The sequence below is a fragment of the Uloborus diversus genome, chromosome 8 (assembly GCF_026930045.1).
Source record: "Uloborus diversus isolate 005 chromosome 8, Udiv.v.3.1, whole genome shotgun sequence".
Classification (NCBI taxonomy): domain Eukaryota; kingdom Metazoa; phylum Arthropoda; class Arachnida; order Araneae; family Uloboridae; genus Uloborus; species Uloborus diversus.
This window is the reverse complement of record NC_072738.1, coordinates 55,148,417-55,162,308: the sequence shown is the minus strand read 5'-3', so window position 1 is coordinate 55,162,308 and position 13,892 is coordinate 55,148,417. Positions and strand designations below refer to the sequence as shown.

At 31.8% G+C, this 13,892-nt stretch overlaps 1 protein-coding gene and 1 long non-coding RNA gene across 2 annotated transcripts in view; one reads left to right on the top strand and one right to left on the bottom strand.

Annotated features, from left to right (window-relative positions):
• LOC129228049 (single-stranded DNA-binding protein 3-like) overlaps positions 1-13,892 on the top strand; it is a gene marked incomplete at its 5' end in the record, with an annotated part of 396,346 nt that overhangs the window by 225,040 nt on the left and 157,414 nt on the right.
• Positions 11,442-13,892, bottom strand: part of LOC129228050 (uncharacterized) — a 58,439-nt gene continuing 55,988 nt past the window's right edge. Inside the window, exon 3 of the long non-coding RNA XR_008580884.1 lies at positions 11,442-11,632. This is a non-coding gene — a long non-coding RNA (uncharacterized LOC129228050). The remainder of the gene's footprint in view (positions 11,633-13,892) is intronic.

The following is a 13,892-nucleotide window of genomic DNA, read 5'->3' as shown; positions in this document are numbered from 1 at the left end:
AAGATGTTATATTAATATACACAATATAATATATACATGTACACAATTCTTTAAAATATAGAAAATTGATATTCATTTTGAAATATATGAAAGGTAATCGTACATACAACGTTGTTTGAACTTTAAGTTTGTGAAAATTTTTTTAGGTTTTGAGCCAGAAAAATTATTTTTTTTAAAACGTTTGTCTTCACTGCTCGGATGCAATTTTTTAAATTTTAAAATAAATGTCTCAGTAATTTTTTTTTAATTAAGGTTATTATTTTAAAAAACCCAATTTTTGTCTAATACATTATGTATTTTTTGATACAATACTAAATTACATTGTCGTCGGAAGATTTTGTTTTATAAAAATTTTTCTGACAGTACCAAAACTTCAACACTGTTTTCTGCTTGGCGAACACTTATCTAAGATTGGTGATGTTTTGTGACATTTTTTTTAGGTCATTTTGTCTTTTCACCGGGAAAATTATGTTTATTTTGTGGGTCTCAAAATTGCAGATCCACATTGGTCACACACACTTATCATAATATAAGTCATATTATATTTATATAAATGAAATATACTGAAGTTGAATTGCAAACAATGGGGTCGTTTCCAAAATTTTAAAAGTATTTTTTTCTGAAAGAACATGTTTAAAAAACATAGGATCTGACCACTTTTTAAATAATTTGTTTAAGTTTAATATTTAAAAAAAATTATTTAAATCGGTTAGTGTTTAAGCTTCTGCCGATGACATCACAAATGATGAAATGCCATTTCGTGTTGCCATTCACAGAGCAAAATATTTAATTCGCATCTTTACTCACGTGTATTGGCTACGATATAGTTGATAGCAAGCGTAGAGCGCAATTTTAATTCACTTCTTGATTATCATAACGTGGAAATGCGGTGGTAAGATATGTCAAAGAGCATCATTTGTGACGTCATCAAGACCACACCTTGTTTGAAAAATCGGACATTAAAAAAAAATAATTAAAAAATAACGGTTGAGGAAATAAAAGTATTTTCTGGCTCCATGTTATTTTTTTTCCTTATTCTATCACTTTCACCGACTAAAAGTATTACTTTTGACTGAAGGAAACTACCCCATTATAAATAAATCCTTTTTAGCACAAAAATAATGAAAAACTTAAAATTCTTCCCTTATTGTTGTTCCCTTGACCCATTGTACTTGCGTTAGAAAGTTGTGATAGATAAGGTGATCTAGCACTTTTTTAACAAAGCAGTTGTCATGCTTTGGAGGTAAGCTCGCGAAAAATTGTAGTGACAAGGAAAGGAGGGGGAGGGAAGGGTAATTAGAAGTGTGATATCACTCAGTTTGGTTGAAATATTTTTTTGCTAACAACGTATAGTCTTTATCTTTACTAATGATAAAGCTGGAAGTCTGGATATCTAGATATCAGTTACGCGCATAGCGCCTAGACCGTTCGGCCGATTTTCATGAAATTTAGCACAAAATTAGTTCGTAGCATAGGGGTGAGCTCCTCGGAGCGATTTTTTGAAAATTCAATTTTGTTCTTTTTCTATGATTTTATTTTTACCACCATTGGTGGATTTAATTCCCCCGCACCGAGCGATCTTCCATAACATGGGGGAGTAAATTACCATAACATGGACGAGCAAACTAATATGCATATTGGCGAGAAATTCATCATCCATTATTTGCAAATGTACAGGCGAACCAAATGACCATTTAATTTTCTTTTACTACGGCAAAGCTGTGTGGGTACTGCTAGTGTGTAATATAACTTTACGTGTGACGGGAGGAGGTAGGGTGAAATGGGACACTTGGTAGCAATGGGGCGGGGGAGGGGGGAGGGATTAACTGTAATAATAAGTGACTTCATTTCCAAAGTATAGGGCGAGTCCAAATGATGGATCCGATTTTTTAAAAAAATCATATTTTCTAAACTACTGCACATATTACCATTAGTGATACATAAATGTGATGAGAAATGAACCAAGTTTTTTCCAGTTTCTAATGTTTGATGTGTGAGCCCTTTGTCACTTCGACCAACGATCTGTAGATTTAGTTCGTTCCACCCGTCGTGTGATTTAATTTTAAGGTATTGTGTCAGACTTGAACAACCCCCTCAGCTGAGAAAATTTCAAAAACGCTTTTGTGCTGCATTATGAACCATTGAGAATGTTACTCTATGTACTTGGTACACGGGAAAGATAGACTAGATGTAAACAAAGAGAAGCGCCATTTGATGACTTTCATCACGCGTTCTGTTTGGCTAGGGCAAGAACAAATTTGGTGCCAAGCAGAGGATTAAATCGAATAAACTTGGCGTCTTTTTTATTATTTCGGAGAACCACAATACTCGCACATTCTGCTTTTGCAATTTAACTAGTTTGGGAAGTATGATTTCTCACCCTGTATAATTAAGCGTAGATAATATGCTTTAATTGTATTTATACTTGCAGTTTCTTAGTGCTCACATGTTGCACTTTTGTGTAATTAAAGCTAGTTTCAAAAGTGTGATTTCCTTTTTCTTTTTTTTGAAATTTGGTCCATCATTTTGCTCATCCTGTGCAATTACGCGTATATTTTATTGTACGTGCTTTAATTGTATTTATACTTGCGGTTTTTTAGTGCTCACACATTGCACTTTTGTGTAGTTAATGCTAGTTTTGAAAGTGTGACTTTTCGAAATTAGGTTCATCTTTGACCGCGCCCTTTATAGTTAAAAGTAGATAATGTGCTTTAATTGTATTTATACTTGCGACTTTTTAGTGCTCACACATTGCACTTTTGTGTAGTTAATGCTAGTTTCGAAAGTGTGACTTTTCGAAATCGGGTCCGTCTTTGGCCTCGCCCTTTATAATTACGCTCGTAGATAATGTGCTTTAATTGTATTTATACTTGTGGTTTTTTAAACGCTGCTTGTCGTCCTATAATTACCTTTTTATGTGCTTTCTGCAGACAGATGTTTCAAGTTGAACACATCTGTTCGTGGTAAGAATCCCGCTCCTCCTTTTTTTTTTTCCAAGCTTCTTTTATCGTCCATGCTGCGAAATTTGATCAGTCGGTATAGCCCGGGAATCCGATAACCCTGAGAAGAAAAGGAACAGGTTAGGCTTGACAAATGGGCTTTTCTGCCGCTCCCCTTCGACAATTCCCTTGCTAACGAGGAGTTTGTGAAATTTAGAAAGTTTGGGAAGGAGATGGTGGCTTTTTCTTCCTGTAAAGTTAGACATTTCGTGTTTCTTGAAGTCTTTCAGTACGAATTTTTTTTTGGCTTGCCTCTTCGCTTTTTTTCTGTGCTTTAAAGGCTAATACTAAAGTTATCGAAAAAAAAAAAAAAGCAAAGCAAAATTATCTTCAATATTTAAATTCTTGTAAAAATCTTTTATTTATTAAATCAAAAAGTCCAACTTTTTTATATTCCAATCTTATTGGTTTTAAACCTTTTTCTATTTCGCTTTTTAGACGATGGTGACAATATTAAAATTAAAAGTATTTGTCGCAAACTTTGATCGCAGGTTGTTGGTTCTACGTAAAATAAAAGCTTTCATGAATGAACGCTTTCTTGTGTTGCCAACTTACTGTTTTTTTTTTTTTTTTTTTGTCTTCGTAGTAGCTGTGAAGTTAGCATAAATCTTGCTTAATTTTTCAGAGAGAGAACAAAAAATATTTGCTGCAAAAAAAGCTTTGATAGAAAAGAAAGCATATAAATAAAAATAAATAAATAAAAACCCGTTTGAAGAATGCAAATTACAAAAAAAGCTTTGCCAAAATAAGAGCTACAAAAAAAACTTTGATTAAGTGATCACTATAAATAAATAAACAAATGCTAGAGTTATGACTACAGTAAAACTAAAATAAGGAGGGAACAAAAGCATGATAATAATAAATTTAAAGCTGAAAATGTATTAGTTGCAAATGTTTTTATGTTTTACGCTTTAAATCGCGGCAATGAATACTAACTGTTTCACATATTCTACTTTGGAACTTCTATAAAAACAAACATCACGATTCTAATTTTAGTTTCTATTGTTTTTTGAATATTTTAATGATATTGTCGAAATGAGAATTAAGAGATTATCTCAAAGCGTTTCAATATTTTTATTATTACTTTAAAAAAAAAGTTTTAAAGCTTTATTGTTGTCTTTTGTGTAACTCGTTATTTTTTGATTCAGTATACTCGATAACTTGTCTACATTGTGTAGTACTATTGTTCTCCAAACAAAACGACTTTTTGTTGTATCAACTATTCAATATCCTTTCTTTTTTAAAAAGTATAAATATATCCTTCCAGTGTTCGGATCAATAATTATTCTCCAGTTTCAACGGAATTCGTTCGTTGGAAATTCATTTAGAATTATGTTTATATTTGAATTAAAAATTCAAATATTTCAATTAGAGGAATCCCGAGAAAGTTTTAATTAAACATAATATTTACATTTGAGTATTCAACGTAGTTCTGTTTAAAAAAGCTATTATCTCCACTCTAGGTATTAAAATTCTGAATGCAAACTTTAATTTAAAAAAATAATACTTCTCAGAATGAATTTATTGAAATGCCTCTTGCCATTTTCCCTTTGTTGGAAACCTCTTCTGTTGAATAATTCCAGAAATGTATCCTTTTTTTCATTCTAAATGTACTTTCTTCCAGTAAAATTACTTTTTATTTTAAATATGCATGCCTCGAAAACAAAACAAAATCGTTTAAAGCTCAACTTAATTACTCTCTTGTTTTTAACGCAACTTCATACGCTTCAGCTCGCTTTAGAATCATTTCGTCTCCACCCATGTATAAAGTACCCCCACACCCATTTTGGTAATTGCGCCAACGAAGGCTTCGTTATTGGACTCTTCCAAGTGAAATAGGATTTGTACCTGCGCTCCATGTTAAAGTATCCCCCCCCCCTCCCGATCTTTCGTGGGTTTTAATATTTCAATCATTTTCAACTTGGGGCGTTGTTGATTTCAAAGTGTGTTAAGCAACTTCCGATAGTAAAAGATTTAAGGTTGAGTTATTTATGTTACGTGTTTTGATGTCATAATTTAATTTTGAGATTGGAATTGCTGTTTGCGAATTTGCTATTTGAATAAGCAGTTACGAAGTGGGGTTGTAAGCCTGAAGTCTTGATTAATCGTTATTATTTGTTTATAGGACGTTTCTATTTCGCACTTAAATTAATAAATATTTGGAATTTTTCGGAATTTCGATGAATTTTTCTTGAAATGTTTGTTTCAATTTCGTTCTTCAAAACGGATTTTTAGGCATTTTGGTAAATTAAGAATTTCAGTAAATGCGTAGAGAGGCTTTTGATAGCTTTAGCAAGATTTATAAATATTTCGATTAAGGCGACAAAAGAGGTTTGTAAAGACTTCCTTTAAGGTAAAATGGGAGAAAAAAAAGGAGCATTTCAATAAATATGCAAATAAATTTTAACAAATGCAAATGGGAATTTTCAGGAATTTCAATGAATGCTGAAAAAATTTTCCTAGGCATTTTAATAAATGAAGGAAGTGATTTTCATTATTTTCGTTAAATCCAAAACGAATTTTTAGAAATGTTGACAAGTATTCAAAAGAAATTTTCTTGACTTACGATCAATCCATAATTTTTTTAAGGAAATATTGCAATAAATAAACTGTTATAGTGCTTTGTTTGAAATTCAGAATTCGACTCTTACTCTTGAGCTAGAATACGATGATGTGACAACCATTCGGACTGTGCGCAAGAGAAGGAATATAATTAAATTCCATTAAACTTGATATGCTTAAGATTAATGACTCCAAGAGCGACTTTATTCGATTCCTGAAAGTTCGGAAGAACAAGTAAAAAAGCCTCACTGAACTTGAACCGTTCAAGAGAATATCCATGTTTCTCTCTGAAGTCTAAATACGTTTTTTTTTTAAATTTCATTTATTTATTTTATTTATTTATTATTATTATTATTATTTATTTATTTATTTATTTTTTTTGGCGTAAGAAAGTGCCAGTACGACAATTCGAAAACGTACAGTTCATTTTAATAAACACATGTTACTGAACTTTGGCTATATGCAGATGTGTGGATGTGTGGTTATGGATCTAGAGACCCACGGCAATAAGAAGATACAAGATCAATTTTTTCCGCTAATGAAGGGCTTTTTTTATAATTTATAATTTTGATCGCCAAATAGCTACAATCTATCTAATGTACGAGTACTATCTCTTTTGGGCGACATTTACCCTTTGGTTGACCTCTCTAATTTTGCTTGCTAGTGTTCTAAACGGAGTTTTCACTAGGCCCGCCAAATATTATAAATCAGTTTCACTTTGCTATTGAAAGTTCTCTAAAATTGAATATACAGAGGAAATAAAACGTTTCACAAAAGAAGAGGTCAAAAACTTTTAATAATAATAATAATCATTATTTATTTGTTTTTTTCCTTCAAACTTGATATTGATAATTAGACAATTATGTCATTAATATAAAATGCAATGAGCACATCATATATATTTAATACAACATCTTAGAATTGTCTAACAATAAACAATTAAAATATAAATTTCAAGCAGCACAGTACTCTTTTGATTTCGTATGGGAAAATACGCATAATAAATAGACATCTTTTTCCAATTGCCTCAAACTGTGGTACAGTTAGTGATGTATTTATATTTTAATTTTCTACATTAATATTTTTTTCTACATACATATTTCTTAGAATTCCTGGGCAAAATTAAATTCTTGGTGCAATTTCACATCAAATGAGAGCCCAGGTGCCTCCATCTGGTGGAAACAGGGCATCAAAAAACTACATTGTCGTGCACCAGCCAGCGCCTTAATGGTGGTACACGAATGACTGATGCATTGTAGGGGAGCGCACTAGGTCTGGTTATGGCCCAGACGCCTCTTGAGGTGGGTCTCTTATACAGCCCCATTGGGGGAAAAAAAAACATTAATATGGATCGATGATATAACTTATTACTTTATTATTTCTTTTTTCTTTCAGACTTGAGGATTAGACAATGTTATATCATTAACATAAAACAAAATGAGCATTTTAAAATCGTAGGCATTTTATACAAAATCTTAAAATTGCCTAACAATAAACAATTAAATTATAAAATTCAAACAACACAGTACTCTTTTGACTTCGTGTGGGAAATACGCATAATAGGCATTGACTCAAAATGTAGTAAAGTTTTGTCATATATTGATATTTAAATGTTCTACTTTAATATCTATCGATGATACATTTATGTATGTACTCAATTCGATTTCTTGAAGTTAGTTTTTAAACTTCAACAATAAGCAGACGATCTATTGACACATTACTATTTGTATTATGACATATATAGTATTATCTATTCGTTTGGCTAAGCATGTATTTTGAAGCGTCACGACTTTGAAATTAATCGTTATTAATCATCAGTCTGCTTATTAATTACAATGTTTGGATTAGAATTTCAGACGACAATGCAATTTGAAATGACATTCTTGTCGAATTAATTATGTTGACTTTGCATTGTGCCAATTGAATATCTTCTATTTGCTAATAATATGCTTCACTCGTTGTACGCCAGCATAATTAGAATAGAAGGCATGCTTGTTTGTATTGTATGTTTCACATGTAATTACCGTCTTTTATAAACTAGATGTCTCTAGATGTCGCTGCACTTTACTTTTTTTTTCTTCTGTAGTTTTCAATTTGAAGAGTGCTAGTACCATTTCTGAGTGCTAATTGCTTATTAATTACGCTTGTTAATTTATTTGTATCGGAATCATTTATTTTCTTCCCCGAAATTAATGAAAGGCTGTTATTATTTTCATTAAGAGGCATTGTAATTCTTGTTTGATATTTTTTTTACTGAATGTTGCAATATTGATCGGAAAGTTGTTCTTCTGCAATTGCTAAAAGCAAGTGCAGTGAAGATCGTTGTTCATAGAGTGTTAATCTTTATTATTAATAGTGGATTGTTTTAAAGGTTGATATTACCGATTGTTCTTGACACTGTTGTAGCAGACTGTTCTTAGGCTGATACAGTAAGCGATGTCGTAGATAGTTTCACGGCAATGAAATAGATAAAATTGTGTCAAACATAGGGTAATGTAGAAGAAGTTTTTGGACTTATAAATGTAAAATAGTTTCAAGGCTAATGTAACTCATTTCTGCTTCTGTTTTAAGAGGTAACATAGCTGATCGCTTAAGGCTAATATGGAATGTTTTTTAAGGTGGCTAATATAAAAGATTGCTTCAAGGCTGACATAGAAAATTGTTTCAAAGCTAATGAACTGTTCAATATAACGAACTGTTTCAAGGTAACATAACAGATGGTTTCAGGGGTAATGTAGCAGATTGCTTTTACGGGTAATAGGGTAGACAGTGTCGTAGATTATTTATGTCAGTCTTAATGGATCAGTATGTGTCAACGCTAGTGATAAATAGGGTAATGTAGATGTTTCACAGCTGATATAGAAGCTTGTTTTAAGGCAGATATGGAAGATTATAAAATGCAAATATAGAAGATTGTTTTAAGGATAATGTGGAAGATCATTTTAAGGCTGATACATAACTTTTTTAAGGCTAATACAGAATTCTTTTAAGGCGTCTAATATAGACGATTATTTTGAGACTGATATATAGAAAATGTTTCAAGGCTAATGCAGTGCATTGTTTTGAGTTTATGTAATCAACTGTTATGAGGTATCATTGCAGATTGTTTAAAGGCTAATTAGCAGATTGCTCTTCGAACGAATAGTACAGTTGGCAATGCCGTAGAGTATTTTAAAGCAATCTAACGGATGAGATTATGTCAAAGGTCATTGATAGATATGGTAATGTAGAAAATGTTTTAAGGCTGATATGGAATGTTGTTTTAAGGCTAATGTGGAAGATTGTTTTAGGGCTGCTAATACAGAAAATTGCTTCAAAGCTAATTAATATTGATGTTCTTGTTAGGCTTACATAGAAGATTGTTTTGAGGCTAATATAGAGTTGTATTGTTTTAAGGCTGGAGGGTGAAGATAGTTTTGATTTAATGTAATGGGCGGTTTTAAGGAAACGTAATGGATCGTTTTAAGACTAATGTAGCATTTCTTTTAGGCAAGCGTAAAAGCTTTCTTAAAGCTAGATTTGAATCAGCCCAGATCTCACACCATTCACCAATGTATCTTTAATATATTTTTCCCTAATCATCTCAATTGTTACTATTATTATACCCATCTATGAGGGCTGTAATCGCTGTTGAGTTTTAGAATGATAGTTATCAACTGTCAATTGCAGCGATACAGTATTCCTTTTGAAAATTTTCAATGATAGCCAAAATATTGTTTGTTTTACTTAACATTCTCATAACGTAATGCATTTTATTATTTAAAGAAAAAAAACAGGAAGTTTTATCCGGACCCGACCGCTGGTGGAGATCTCAAGCAAAATGCAAATTCTCACCTGACGGTATTCATTTGTTAGATCTTCCGGTACAAGCTTTGATCGATTGCTTAATAATGACTCTTCTCTGCCATATCATTTGCATCAGCCGTTCCCTCGATCCGTATAATGATTCAGCTGGCATTTATTCCTCTGCGAATGGTGTTCCATTTTGTTCGCGCGCCTATCGAGACAACCAGGCATGTTCAGCGTTATTTCATACATGAATACCGGGGCGGAACGAATTAAAAGTAGATGTTGTAGATGGTTTTGTTCTATGCGGTTTTGGCGAATGTTCGTTCCACATGGTACTGGTAAGGGGAATGCTTAATTTCCGACATCTGGGTTGCTGGAATGCTGCGTTAGGCACATTACTGACATTTTCACTTGGAGTTAATTATTGCTGATGTGAATGCTTTTAATGTTATGAATTGTAGTGAATGAAAAATAGTGATGACTTTTGCACATTAGTGTGGTTCAAAAATACTTGTAAAAAAAGTTTCTCCTAGATAACAGGACACCCCTCAATATTTTTAGACTTGTGGATAGTTATATACTAGAAGAATTTTAGCTTCCTGTTTCAACTGAAAGAGGGTGTTCAACCCCCCTCTTCCAAACTTCAGAAGTAAAAAATACATTGAACTGAAAAAACAATGCTACATAATATAATATACACTAGTAATATGCATATACCTTGCAATAAAATAATTATACAAAAAAAAAAAAAAAAAAAAAAAAAAAACAATTGGGGGTATTAAATATTTCTAAATGTGTGGCATTTTCTATGCTATGACTAATGTTAAATGAAGGGGTCATTTTGCACCCTCTTAAAACTTGAGTAAGAAGCTTTAACTTTTACAGCCAGCATAATATTATTAGTAAGTCTAACAAAAATAGGGGGGTGTTCTGGAACCTAGCTGAAAAAAAGTTTTTTGAACCACCCTCTGTACATGTTAGTAAGAAGCAGGGCTTAATTTCCACCGAAAGAAGTGCAGGAGCCCTATATTGTCCTGGGATGGTGTATCTGTAAACTTTTCATTCGTTGCATTTTTGTCATCTATTTTATTTTGGGTTTATTGTACTAACTTGCGTATTTGATTTTTGCTGAAGCTAAATCACGAAAGGAACGTCAGATTCCAATGTTTTACTTTAGTTTGTTAGTAACCAAAAGCGCGTTTCTTCAAATATATCAGAAACTCATTTTTTGGTGCTACTGCTGTTTAACTTCCCACAGCAGTATAGTCCGCACAACCTAATTGTACTCGTACATTAGCCTGAAGTTCGCCTGAACTGTTAAAATTCGCATATAATTGAAAAAGGTCAACTCCCATGAGCTTACCCCCCTGTGTAAATTATGCCCTGGTACAAAGAAGTAAAATTGTTTTGCTTTACAGGTTTGTAAAGGTAGAACTTCTGAAAAACCAGGCATCTTTTCTTTACTAATAATAAAGCTGAAAGTCTCTCTATCCGGAGGATGTCTGGATGTCTGGATCTCGGTTCAATTTTAAGAACATTTTCCCGAGCAAGATTATCATAAGATGAACGAGTAAATTACCAAGTTATCATAACGTGGAACCGTAACATAGACAAGCCAATTGGCGATAAATTCACCATACATTATTTGTAAATGTACAGGCGAACCAAAAGACTTTTTAATTTTTCTACTACGGGCAAAGCCGTGGGGGTACAACTAGTGATTAATATAACGTTTGTCTCGCACAGGAGACAACTATTTGCATTATGATTGCGAACTTGGCTTCATTATCACTTTAGTTGGAAACCGACGACTTTTTTTTAAGCTTTTCTCAAAGTTACTTAGAATATAAGTATTTCGCTTCAAACATTACACACTCGGGAAAAATATTTATAGTGATCCATTACTGATAAAATTAATTATAAAACACATACTGTAGCAAATAGCTTGAATTCAAGTTGACTAAGTAAAGTAACATTTTTCCGGTTGCAATCGTTAGCGAAATTGCAGTCATTTGTGCTCTAATTTGTATTGTTATGATTTAAAATAGTGTATAATTAAAAATAGCAAGGAACTTGCCTATTTGTTTTTCGGAGTTTCAATCAGGACTGAGGAGTTAAGAGTCTTGGCCTTTAAAATTCCGGCAGGTAGTCTCATTTTTCCTCCAACTCAGCAGCTCTGCCAGGATTGGTGAAGGAGTCGGAGTGTTTCCAGATTCCTCCGTCAGGGAGTTTCACTATTTATTTCAGCATCCTGGGCGTTCAAGTGCGATATATGTGCCTTGCTATTGGGATAAATGATGAAATTTATTTTTCGGGCCAGCTGTTGAAAAATTTCACAAGTTAAAACACAAGTAGTGGCCAGTGCTTCAGTAGTGGCCATTTCAAGTTTACATATGCACTTTGAAGAAAGAAATGAACAATACTAATGTGATCTTTTGTTGTTACTTAATGTAACTATCATATTGAATCAATTTTATTCATCAGTTATTTGAATTTAAAGTAAGTAATGTAAATTCTTTTCGGATGGAAAAATGTCAGATGGCCGCTACTGAATTTTTCAGATTTTGGTGTAGCCACCGCTGGATCAAATTTGAGGTTTGTGAAAAAATTGATAAAAATTGAACGAATTAAAATTTTAGTATTTTTAGAAATAGGGATTAGAAAGCGTTGGGCAATTAATATTGTAGACTTACAATTAAAAAAATATACTTCACTGTGGCTACTACTAGTGCGTTTTAAACCTTGCCACTACTGGTGTTTTACCTTATAATTTAAAAGTGTCAAGAAATAAATAAAATTTTTTCCCGAGGGAAGGGAATTCCTGCATATTTTACAATTTGTCTGTTTTTTTTTTTTTTTTTTTGTTAATTTATTTTTTCTCCAGATTTGATATCCCAGAATAAATAAAGCCTAAATTCATATCTTAAGTACAATTAAATATTCATTGCTGACAAAATATCTTTTTAAAGTGTAGATATGAAGTTATGCATTGAATGTCTCTAGGTCTGATATCAGCTTTCAAATTATGGATGCGTTTTTTAGTGGGTGATTTTGTACTCGGATTATTGGATAACGCTTGAAGTGCTCTGTTTTTTTTCCCTTGATAAAAAATGCCATCGTTTAGATTTTTTGTTTTATTTTTACTTGCCTATTTATTTATTTGTTGCTTTGTATTAGATAATTGGTTCTTGGAAAGTATTATTTTCTATTATAAGAAAGCAGCACAAAATCATTTAAAAAAAAAAAGAATGAATGAAAGGGGGTTAAAATCTGCCTTTTTAAAAACTGAACAATGTTTTATTATTTTTTCAAGGTGAGAAGTTTAATTGTAGTGTTTATTAGTGATAAATAATTGCGAAGTTATCCGGCAAAATAATTTTATCCGTCAAAAGACGTTTCCTATTTCTTTTTTTTTTTTTTTTTCTTGTAAGCGAAATTTATTTTTGCTTGGAAATCTTCATATTTTTTCTTTAAAAAAAAAAAAAAAGGTAAGAAGAAAAGATTCTGAAGAATTCAAATTAGCTATTAGCATTTGCAATTAGCAGCTTTGTTCGTAAAAAAATATTATTACTTTTTATATTTTTATTTAGGCGAACTCGAGTATTATATTAAAAGGAAAAAAAGTTCATTCACATAATACTCCCTACTCCGCTCCTCCAAAGGGGGAAAAAAAACTTTTCATTTTGATATACGTTTTTATTTGAATTTACTGTTGAAGAATTTAGGGAAAAATATGTAGATAGAGATAGACAGCGAAAAAATGTATTAAATCCTTTTTTATCCTTTTTCGGACTTTAAAATTCTTTAATTTATGAAATAAAAACTCAACTTTTTTGCTGACATTTTGAACTGAATTTTTCACGCGAAGAATGAATGCAGTTTATGAGAGCACCAGTTCTCTCTCTCTTTCTATGCATGTTTACTTTTTCGAACACTGCACATTTATTTCTGCTTAAAAGAAGAAGAAGAAGAAAAAAAAATGTCCGTATTAAAAGTTCATAGAAAAATTAATTTGATATGAATTTTTTTTTAAATATTTCATGTACATAAATAATACATTGACATGAAATGAGATTTTTTTAAAAAAATTCGTGGACATTATTCAAAATCCAGATATTCTCTTTTGACATTAAAATGATAATTAAATAAAAGGTGGACAAAAATCAACAAGGTGGTTTGCGGATAACTTGCAAAAGGCTTAACAAAATTATATTGATAATAATAGTATTTGGGACAAAAATGTTTACTTAGTTTGTGTAATCTTATATTGAAACAAAAGTATTGCAATAATTGTTAATAAACTTCGGGATTAGGGCTATAGAACACTAAAACTATAGTAGACATTGCTGCGAAGTACTTTTTGGGATTTATGACAACCTACTCGTGCAAAAACAGGTTTTCAAGTTGAATTTACCTTAGAATGGGATAAGTTTAGGACAGTATAGGGTGAGATTATGCCACATCATGTGTGCAATACCGATACAGATAGGTTATACTAAGTTACGCAAATGATAACATACTGTCTGTTCTCGGAACTACGCG